The sequence below is a fragment of the Heterocephalus glaber genome, unplaced genomic scaffold (genome assembly GCF_053883595.1).
Source record: "Heterocephalus glaber isolate CG9 unplaced genomic scaffold, H.glaber_assembly_v1.0 deba00001457, whole genome shotgun sequence".
In the NCBI taxonomy this organism is placed as follows: Eukaryota; Metazoa; Chordata; class Mammalia; order Rodentia; family Bathyergidae; genus Heterocephalus; species Heterocephalus glaber.
The window spans coordinates 21,094,467-21,105,570 of NW_028258305.1; the positions used below are offsets into that span (position 1 = coordinate 21,094,467).

The following is an 11,104-nucleotide window of genomic DNA, read 5'->3' on the forward strand; positions in this document are numbered from 1 at the left end:
TGGTTCTTTTTTTTTTTTTTTTTTTTTTTTTGGACTGGGGATCGAACTCAGAACCTTGCACTTGCGAGGCAGGCGGCGGAACCACTGAGCTAAATCCCTGGCCCTTGTTCTGTTTCTTTATATGGTGGAAAAACACAAACTTTGTTTCCTGAAGGATCTGGGCTATTTACAGTAGTCCTGCCTGATCTGGGCTGTAGTTTTCCATCAACTCTCTCATAATTATGGTAATACTAAGAGATGCCTTGATGAATCTCCTGTATTCCAGACATATTCTCCTTTTATTACATTGTGGAATAGCAATCCAGTTTCCCCTTGGTAGTCAGAATTGAACACTCCAGCCAGCTTAAAGCCCCTTTCACTTTTTGATTGAGAAACATGAGTTCAAAATGGCCAGGTGGCAATGTTAATTTTCAGTTCAGTGGAATTTGGGTCTCCTGGTGTGAGCATTCTTTCCTTTGGAACTAACACCTCTAGGCCAGCAGAGTATAAACTCATAGGGACAAGAGCAAAAGTTTTCTTAGTGAGTCTCTACAGGTAACAGTGAGAGATACCATTAATGAATCCACCTCTTGAATCCCAGGCTTGTGAATCCTGGTTATGAAACTGTGCCATATGTTGGGCACTGATTCAGAGACTATATAGTCACTCGGAAAACCTTGCTTCAGTCCTACAAGATATTACTACATAACAGTCTTAAAAAGACCATTTCTATTCTGCTGCCTGCCTGGCAAGCATAAGGTCCCAAGTTCCATCCCTGGTACCAAAAAAAGACCATTTCAAGAGCTGCAGATGTAGCTTTGTGGTAGAGCAATATCCTAGCGTGTGCAGGGGTGCTGGGTTCACCTCCAGCATTGCAGAAACAACAAACATTCCACTCTTCTATGAAGCCATCCACTTGAGGATGGTAGAAATGTGGTAAGATCAGTGAACTCCACGAGCACAGGCTCATTACTGCCTTTCCTTTGCTGTGTAGTATGTATGACAGTAAGAACAAATGCCCTTTCCGTGTTGGAAGTAGTCCAGTGCAGTCAGTCCTCTACCAAGTAGCTGGCCAGTCACCCCAAGGAATGTTGCTATGTCATGGACTAGTAAGTATTAGTTTCTGCTGCCCCCAGGTTAGTCACTCAGCAGCAGCCATAGCCAAATCAGCATTAGCAAATGGAAGTCCATATATTGCTGAGCCCAGACAGTCTGCATCCCTGTGCCATCATGGCACTTTTTTAATGAACCTATTGGGCAGTGATGGGTGCTGGAGATCAGAATGATCAGAATGTCTACAGAATGGATCATCAGTATCCACGTTAAGATTAAAATTTTCCTCTGTTGATGTTACTCTTTGGTGGGCATTAATGAGGAACATATATACTGCATCTTGTTTTTTGCTCACAACAGAGGCCCATCCTTTTACCTCTTCCCCAGATTTCTTTTGTCACTTGTTCTCAACTATGTTCTTCCATGTCCCTGACCATCTAGCCAAACCATTGGCCATAGCCCGTGGGTTGGTACATAATCACACATCTGGCCATTTTTCCTCCTGAGGAAAATAACCAAGTAAATTGCTTGGAGTTCTGCCTACTAGGAGGATTTCTCTTAGGCCTGTCATCCTGTAGTTGTCAACTTTTTGGTGATTCCTCCATATTTTAGAGAACCACCTGTAAACCAGGCCTGCCTTTGGCAACTGATTTTAAAGAGCTCCCCATGGATCCATATGTGCAGGCTGGGAAAAAAAAATAAATATGGCAAGTTCAAGGAGCACACAGGTATTTAGAGCACTTGTTCATCTAAGTAACTTGTGCCATCGGGGCCTTTTTGGGGGGCCAGTCTTGTATATCACTTCTATTTGATAGAATGCCATTGTTTATGCCTAGTTTTATGGCTTCGTTAGTCCCTTGATACCTAGTTCATAGTGGGCAGCTCAGGTTGCATGATATAACATGATGGCCCATGGTTAAATGTTTAGTCTCTCTTAAAGGTCCAGTTACAGGCCGTCAGTTTTTCTCTTTACCCAGAGGGAATGGCAGGGATTTGTTCTAAAATATGATGCGCTTTGGTTCCAGGGGCCTACCAAAGACTTGAAACAATATTCCTGTCTGCTGGTGACACTTAAAGCACCGTTGGATCTGCTGGATAAGATAGCCCAAATGGCAGAGCAGTTTGTATGGCAGCTTAGACCTGTTATAGAGCTCTAGTGTCACCATGCCCTATTCCACTGGACCCCTGGAAATTGCATTGAAATTAAAGACCCCTGAATTTCTGTGAGACGTATTTCCCACATTCTGCCGGGTAAATGTCTTATCAGTAAGCCTAGAGTAGTTAGTAATTCTTGCTCACACGGTCTAATAAGCCTAACATTGTGAATGTAATAAACCATTGAAATAGTTAAAAAAAAGATTGTCAGAGTCCCTCGTCACACTATATAAACAGATGTTTGTTTTGTAATAAAAAATAATGACCTTAAACATTTTGTAATAATTGCCTTTGTGTAAGAATAATAAAAATAGAAAATGATAAAATAATTTAAAATATACAAATAGGATTTATTGATTTTTGCAGTACTGGTGATTAAACCAGGACCTTCTCACAGAGCTACATTCCCATCCTTTTTTGTTTTATTTTATTTTATTTATTTGGTACTGGGGATTGAACTTGGGACCTTGCGCTTATAAGGAAGGTGGTGGAACCACTGAGCTAAATCCCCAGCCCCCCTTTTGATTTTTTGAAACAGGATCTCACTGAGTTGCCAAGGCTGGAGTTGAACATGAAATACTCCTGCCTCAGCCTCCCAGTACAAATAGAATTGTTAGATAGAGGTGAAGAAGTCTTGACAGTGGATTTTTAAAAGCCCACATTGTAGCATATTATGCTGAAGTTTCAGTATATCTAGGAAGAGAACCTAAAAGCTTTCAGAGAATTTATGTGATCCTGGCACCCAGATTTTGGTGTTGTTTTGTTGTTAGCATTACAGAACATCTAATAAACACTGGCTTGAATTCCAAGAGGGCAAAAATTGACCAGAGACTAGCATTGCGTAGGGATTGTGTGGATCATAACTTGCAGTTCTCTGAATCCCTCACTATCTCTTAGTGTTTCGCTTCACTTATTTTCTTTGCCTGTTGATCTTTAAAGCCATTTAAATATGTGACCCTTGCTAACTTTGGGGCTCATTCAATTCAAAGCCTTTAAACAGTTGTTGCTGCTGTTGTTGTTGTTATTCAGAGCCTTTAAACGTTGTTGTTGTTGTTGTTGCTGCTGCTGCTGTTGTTAATTGCTTGTGACATGGGAAACTAATAATACTAGGAATAAACTAAAAGTTTTTTATTTGTTTGAGCCTTGGTCTTCAACTTCATCTTGGTCTTGCTCTGCTGCCTCAGATGATTTTGATCTCAGTTCAAGTGATCCTTCCACCTCAGCCTCCCGACATGTTTTTGTTTTTTGGCCCCAAATTTGTGTTAGCATTGCCATCTTTAGTTCCTTGGTAATGTACTGCCTTTAGGAGAATATGCTTATGTATGTTTATATGTGTCCATGTCTAAAATAGATACCAATATATAGATGTGTAATTAAACCTGAATATTGAGGTTTTAGTTTAGAAATAACGACTCATACATTAACATCTTTTATTTTAAAAGAAAAGCTAATAACATGTGTGCTGTAGGTTTACCACCACTGCCCTAGAGTCTGGTAATTTCTTTTTGTTGTTGTTTTTGCTTTGGTTTGGTTTTGGAGGCAGGGTCTCACTGTGTAGTTCAGGCTGGCCTTGAACTCGCTATGTAGTCCAGGATCTCGAACTCATGGCGATCCTCCTGCCTCAGCCTCCCAAGTGTTGGGACTGCAGGTGTGTGCCACCACGCCCAGCAAGTCTGGTAATTTCTATAAGAAAAATGTTTGTGAATTCAGGTCCTAATTTTGTGAAATAACAGTATGATTACAGAATTAATTTATTAAATCTGTGTAACTAAAAACATATTTAGCATCCTTCAGATGTGTCATTAATTGGACCTTGGAGTTAGTCACTTACACTGCTTATTGAATAGTTTTGGCTCTTCTCCATCTGCCCTCCTCCATCATTGGATCATGTCAATGATTCTAACCAAAGAGCTGTAAATGGAAATAAGTTTGTTATTTCCAGGCCACTCAACTCCAGTATGAGACCTTCCAGAGCTTTCCTTTCTGCTGTTCAAACTGCAGCGTTTCAGAGAGTGGAAGTCGTAAGCCTGAGTTCAGAGGAAGATGGTTCTACAGAGCAGAGCTGTTCACCAATTCATGATAAACCACTAAAATGGACAAGAAGCCAGGCATGGTGGTGCAGACCTGTAATCCCATCACTGGGGAGGCTGAGGCAGGAGGATTACTGTGAGTTTGAGGCCAGCCTGAACTGCATAGTGAGAGCCCTGTCAAAAAAACCAAAAAAAATAAATAAAAATTTTTTTTAAATGGGCAAGAAATAAATACTGGTTGTAATCTACTGATTTTTGGGGGTTCATTACTACATCTTAACCTTCCTTATCCAATACTATATTGCATTAATATTTAAAAATGAACAAATTAATAAAGTAAACCAACTAATTAAAGGAAATTCTACTAACATCTGAAGCCTGGGAGCAACTAGATGTTTAACTCTTACGAATTATGAACATCATCAGAGGCCTTAATTCTTACAAACTGCAATTCTGTTTGAAAGTACATACAATAGAAACCAAGTATCACAGAACATTTTGCAGAAACAACACACTGTTACTGACCAAGCCTTATCGTGGAGAATACTACCTGTTACCAAAGTGGGAGTGTCAGGTCCGGGGATTTAGCTCAGTGGTTCTGGCGCCTGCCTCGAAAGAGCAAGGACCCGAGTTTGATCCCTGGTACCAAAAAAAAGTGGGCGTGTGTGGTGGTTTTTTCTCAAAGTGATAGGGAGCTATAAGTTTTTGTTTTTTAATATTGGGGGTAGAACCCAGACCCTTCTCACTGAGCTACATCAGCAGCCATTTTTATTTTTTAAATTTTGAAGCAGGGTCTCACTAAGTTGCCTAGGATAGGCTGGGAAGGCATTTGCCACCATATTCAGCTGTGGAGCTAAAAGTTTTTAAGAAACAGCTGTTTTTTGTTGGGTGTGGTGGCCACACCTGTAATCCTAACACTTGGGAGGCTGAGGCAAGAGGATTTTCAAGAGTTCAAGGCCAGCCTGGGCTCCATAGTGGGTTGAAGGCTAGCCTGAACTACATAGCCAAACACTGTCTCAAAAAAAAAAAGAAAGAAATAGGTATTTTTCTACTATTTTTTGTTTGTGGAGACCAAGGTTAAGAAATGTGCCCAAAATCACATTGCTAAGTAGAAGAGCTGGTATTCAAACCCACTGACATCTTATATGTAGTGAAGACTTTCATACAAATATAGAAAATGTTTTTTCATTTGTGTGATTAATTAAAATTATATTTAAAGAATAAAATTAAATTATATTTGACAGACTGATAGGAAACCCAAAACAACAGTTGTTTAAAAGATAGAAGTATATTCCTGTTGTAAAAGTCACAGTGATGGCGAACCTATGGCACATGTGCCATAGCTGGCTGTTATTATTGAAAGCTCTAAAAGCTTTGCCATCACTGGTCTAGAAGTTAGGCATCTGGGGTTTGGTATAAAGGTTCCACTATGGCATTAAGAATCTAGGCTCCTCGGGCCAGGGATTTAGCTCAGTGGTGCCACTGCCTGCCTCTCAAGTGCAAGGTTCTGAGTTTGATCCCTGGTACCAAAAAAAAAGAATCTAGGCTCCTATTGACTAATAGGAGGACTAATAGTGGACTACTCTCCATAAACAGGATTTTTATGGTTCAAAGTATCTATTCATGCTCTGACATTCTACCTAGCATGAAGCAGAAAGAGTGAAGAGGAGCACTCTTTGTTTCAAGAGGATATTCCAGAGGTCTTCTAGGACACTTCTTATAATCCTTTTGGCCAACACTTAGTCATATGGCCAACTCAGTAAGAGAGGCTGAGAAATGTTGGCTTTATTCTAGATGTTTATCTGCTCCACTAAAAATCTGAGATCTGTCATAGGAGGAGTGAATAGATTTGGAATGATAGTAGTTTTTGTCATAATGATGCCATCAGGTTTTGTTTCACATTGCCTGAATCCTGCTGTGAACTGGCCAGGCCAGTCCAGGGATCTAATATGTATTCCTTATGAAAATGTAATGCCTGATGATCTGAAGTGGAGCTGAGGCAGTCATGCTAAAGCTAGGGAATGTAATTATTATATATTACAAACATACACAGTACTAGTAAAAAAAAAAACCGACTTTCAAAAATCCCCCCCCAAAAAGAGCTGGAGATTTAGCTCAGTGGTGCCACCACCTGCCTCACAAGCACAAGGTCCTGAGTTTGAGTTCGATCCCCAGTATCCAAAAAAAATCACACACACCCCATCCATGGAAAAATTGCCTTCACAGGTTTGGTCCCTAATGCCAGAAAAGGGGACCACTGAGGTAAAGAGTACCAAGGTGTTTTTATACACATCAAAGAAAAGTCTGGTGACGTGTTAGGTTGATATTTTACTTTTAAATGTTGGCAAAATAAGTGAGAAGTGTGTTCTTGTCTCACATAGCAAAGAAAGATTAATACCACATTATGTGTGTGTTCATTTGAGATCTGAAAAATAGAAATAAATTTCAAGGCTTTACTTCTCACTATCATTTGTGTGTCAGAACACCGTACTCAGCCAGGCATGGAGGCCCTAATCTACAGTCAGGAAAATCGAGTCCTAGCAGCAAAATCCTGTCTCAAAAACAAAACAATATAAAAACTAATTTATATGCCTGTCATTGCCCTAATGAATAACTTAGTAGTTTACCTAGCCTATGTGGACTTCTATCCATCTTGTAGCCCCGGCCCCTAGTGAAAGATTTTATATTTCTTCAAAAGTAATCAATACTGGGCTGGGGATTTAGCTCAGTGGCTCTGCGCCTGCCTTGCAAGCACAGGGTCCTGAGTTTGATCCCCAGTACCAAAAAAAAAAAAAAGTAACCAATACCCTTGAAATTTTTTTGTACTGCAACCCAAAATTATTAGGTCTCATGAGAACTATAGGGAAGTTTTAAAATAAAGTTACTAGCTTTTACTTTTCCTTTTTACATTGGGAGCTATCTATAGACTTTTGTTTGTTTAGAGCAATTAATTGTCCTTATGATTCAGTTATAGATTTCACTTGTTTTACATAATTGTATTATTTCAGAACCATGTAAATGAGCTATTCAAGTGGAAACTAAAGTTTATTTTCATTTAATTCTGTTCTTTGTTGGCCTTAAAGTAGAAGATTTTTTTGTTTTTATTGTATAATACTGGAAATCAAACCCAGGGCCTCAAGCTAGGCAAGCACTCTACCACTGAGCTATATATCCCCAGCTCTTTTTATTTTGATACAGTCTTGCTAAGTTGCTCAGCTTGGGACCCCCATACCTCAGCCTCCCAAGCACCTAAGATTACAAGTGTACGCCACCATGGCTGTCAAAACAGAACATCTATAAATGAGCTAGTGATTGTTAGTAACAAAAATATAAATACAGAATTTCAGTTTAATAATTACTTCATTAGCTTTTCTGTGGAAGCAAGAGATCTGTAGCATTTTTAATGCAAGGCTACTGCATGTTGGCTAAATTTAACGGTAGTTTGATTTTATTTTCTATATTGAAACAGACTTGAATCCAACAGAAAACATTTAAAGCTAATGTAAGGCTTTGGGCTATTTTTTTTATTTATCAAAGTAATTAAGTTTCATTCATCTGGTTAGTACTGTGATAATCATTGTTGAGGGAAGATCTAGAGAATTAAATGGTGCACAAATCTTGAAATTTGTACTTAAATTTTTAAGATTAAGAGTTTGCCTTGTAGATAGGTTTAGATTTTTATTTTCACTTTGCTTTCCTACTTCACATCACTCCACTTTAGTTAATTCCTTTTGAATTTCAGATTATTACTTCTGTAGTCCAATAGCTTTCAACTCTGGTTTTTGTAAAGTGAGCAGTGAAGCTTTTTGAAAATTCAAGACGTTTTTGATGCAACTTAGGTCTCATTTAGTCTAGATTAGATGTAAGAAAACATCTCACATGATGAGAAGTTTTGTCTCTGAATTTTTGTAATTTTCGCTGTGTCTTTCTTGGTGTATCACCATGGGCCTTACATTAGTTCTCCATAAATAAATAAATAATGCATAAATAATGCAACATTTAACCTTGAGCCCTTGATCAGTTGTACCTGGAGAAAAGAACCACCTCTCTTTTATACATACACACACACACACACACAGTGTTTGGGGGGTGAGGGGGACAAGCCTAGACTGTCTTGGGCCTGCCTATCCTTGAAGGGTATGAAATGACCTTAAATGGCCAAACTAATCATCTGGGGTAAAGGAATGTGAAGCCATTTACAACACCTACTCCATAGGAAGTATGGATGTGTGTTTTTACAAAGCCTGCAGGCCATTGATTCAGTATAGTGTTTGAAACCTCTACTATACTTCCCAATTTAAGACTTGAAAATAGGGAGGGAGCTCAGTGGCACAGCACCTTCACAAGCACAAAGTCGTGAGTTCAATCCCTAGTACCAAAAAAAAGAAGGAAGGAAGGAAAGAAAACAGGGAGGGAGAAAACTATTGTTTCCTTATTTTCCAGTGGAACAAATTCTTATGTTTGCTTTAATTTATCTTATCTTTCCTGAAAAGGCTAAAGTTTTGATGAGCCTTAGGTTATGGCTCCAGGGCAAAATAATTCTCCCATGTAAACTTCTTAGCCAGCCATATGAAATAAATACAGCCGATTTCTAATGCCCTAGCAGCTGGAGGTCCATTGTTTGCTTGTGCACTTTTTGGTAAGTGACTCAACAACCACTGAGGCCATAATGATAAAAGTATTTTAACTATTTGCAATAAAGTGTCCAGCAATTTCATTTATCTTAACACTTACAAAAACAGAAGTAATAAAGACTTCAGAGCCCCATAACATAGTTCTAAAATGCATACAGTTGTTTATTCCTGGAAAAATCTCTTAAGCTTCCTTTTAGTGCCCATTTACTCTTGCTTTTGAAAACAGAAGGTGTACGCCTGTGATCCCAGCACTTGGGAGGGTGAGGCCGGAGGATCACCACAAGTTTGAGGCCAGCTTGGGCCACATAGTGAGTTCAAGGCCAGCCCGAACTATATAGTGAAACCCTGTCTCAAAAAACCCAGAAGGTCTGACAAGTTTATTTTATTGATTTATTGGAGAAGAGAGAACTCTATAGTCTTACAGACATCTAAAAAAAGTGACAGACACAAAATATGACAGTCAGAAAAGGAGAAACATCTATAAATGGCAGGAACATCTGAAGAAACCTAGCAGTTTAGACCAAGTTACTCTAGAAAATATCAGCATACTCACAAATCCAGTCTTACATCATATCCCAGAACTGTAGCCTACTTCATGATCTTAATGACTCATATAATAGTCACAAATATTGGCACTATTTTAAGGATATTCTTTTTAAAAATAAAATCACTTTTAATCAAAATGATTAAAATTAAAAATTCTAAGCCTGGTGTAGTGGCATAGTCTTGTAATCCCAGCATTCTAGGAGGCTGAGGCAAGAGGATCCTGAGAGTTTGAGGCCAGCCTGAACTACATATTTTTATTATTTACATAATATAATTTATTTATATATGATTTTTAAAACTTCTGGTGCTTGAAGAATGTAAACTCTCAGCGATTCTGAAAATATAACTATGCAAACACTTTGAGGAGTACAGATAAGAAAGATATAGTATAGCATTCTTTAGCTATTTGTATACAAGAGATTAGAGCAGAACAGTTCCTGAGGTCTCATCCATATAAGTTTATGAAAATGTACTTTTTTCTATATATAAGTGACCCAGAGCCTGTTGCTTTTAAATCTTGCCAAATTTTCTTCCCTTTACCTTTACCCCCAATCAGTAAAAATTATTTTAATCTTAACCCATATACATATCATAAAAGTAAACCACTGTCTGACAGAAATTGTTTCCTAAACCCCAATTTTTATTTTATTTTTTCATTTTAATGTTTTGAACTTTGATTGGTTATGTTTTATTTTGGTGGTGCTCTTCCTTATATATCATAGAATCAAGAAAAACATTCTGTGAACAGTAGTTTAAAGTTACCCATATTACGGAGCCATTCTGTTAGTGCCATTAAGAGTTTAAATAAATGTTGCTATGGGTTTTTAATTTTATAGATAGTAGGTTTCTTCTAGACTAGTAAGTCCTAAGAAGTGTAAATTTTTAATAAAATTCATAGTACTTGCAATCAGTTGAGGTTTTTAGACGAAGCTGTTTTTTATTAAGTATTTATGCTTTAGTAGAATACTGTTGTTATACTGTACTATTGTTATTGACATCAGTGTGTAACATATGAGAAACTGGATAATTTGTAATTTTGTTTCTACTTCATACATTTCGGCTCTAAAATAGTACAAGGGGCTCCGGGGATTTAGCTCAGCGGTTCAACCACCGCCTGCCTCAAAAGCGCAAGGTCCTGAGTTCAATCCCCAGTATCAAAAAAAAAAAAAAAATAGTACAAGGGATTTTTCCCCTTTAGTTTCAATTAACCATTTATAGTGACCCCAAGCCAAATAATTTTTAAATGGCATTTTGGCGCCATCTGCTGTTACTTAATATGATATATCATTTACTGTGGTAAATTTTGTAGGTAGTAAATTCAGATATGTTCTTCTTGTTGCACATATGAACACAAAAATTGAATTTTACATCTGCCTTACAATTCTGTGTTCCCAGCGCCAAGGTTATCATCTTATAATTTTGGTGAGTTTTATGTAACATATTTCTGTACCATTGCCTCTGCAACTTTTACATGTCTTTGAATTTCTGAAGACTTCCTCCTGTAGCTTAGTGTGCCTCTCCCAAGAGAGAGGCTCCTAAGACAGGTTCACTGGATTCCTTACTGTTACTCTTTGCTGTTCCATTTTTTAATGTCACTTCTCTTTGAACACCTAGTTTCTCATTTTTTCATGTGTATCTGTATCTTAACCCTAAACTCCTACCTCTGTCTGTGCTATAAAATCTTACCCTGGGACTGGGGATTTAAAA

General features: G+C 38.1%; 1 protein-coding gene across 5 annotated transcripts in view; it reads left to right on the plus strand.

The window, feature by feature from the left end:
• Fbxo11 (F-box protein 11) overlaps positions 1 to 11,104 on the plus strand; it is an 82,530-nt gene that overhangs the window by 28,802 nt on the left and 42,624 nt on the right. The window lies entirely within an intron of this gene.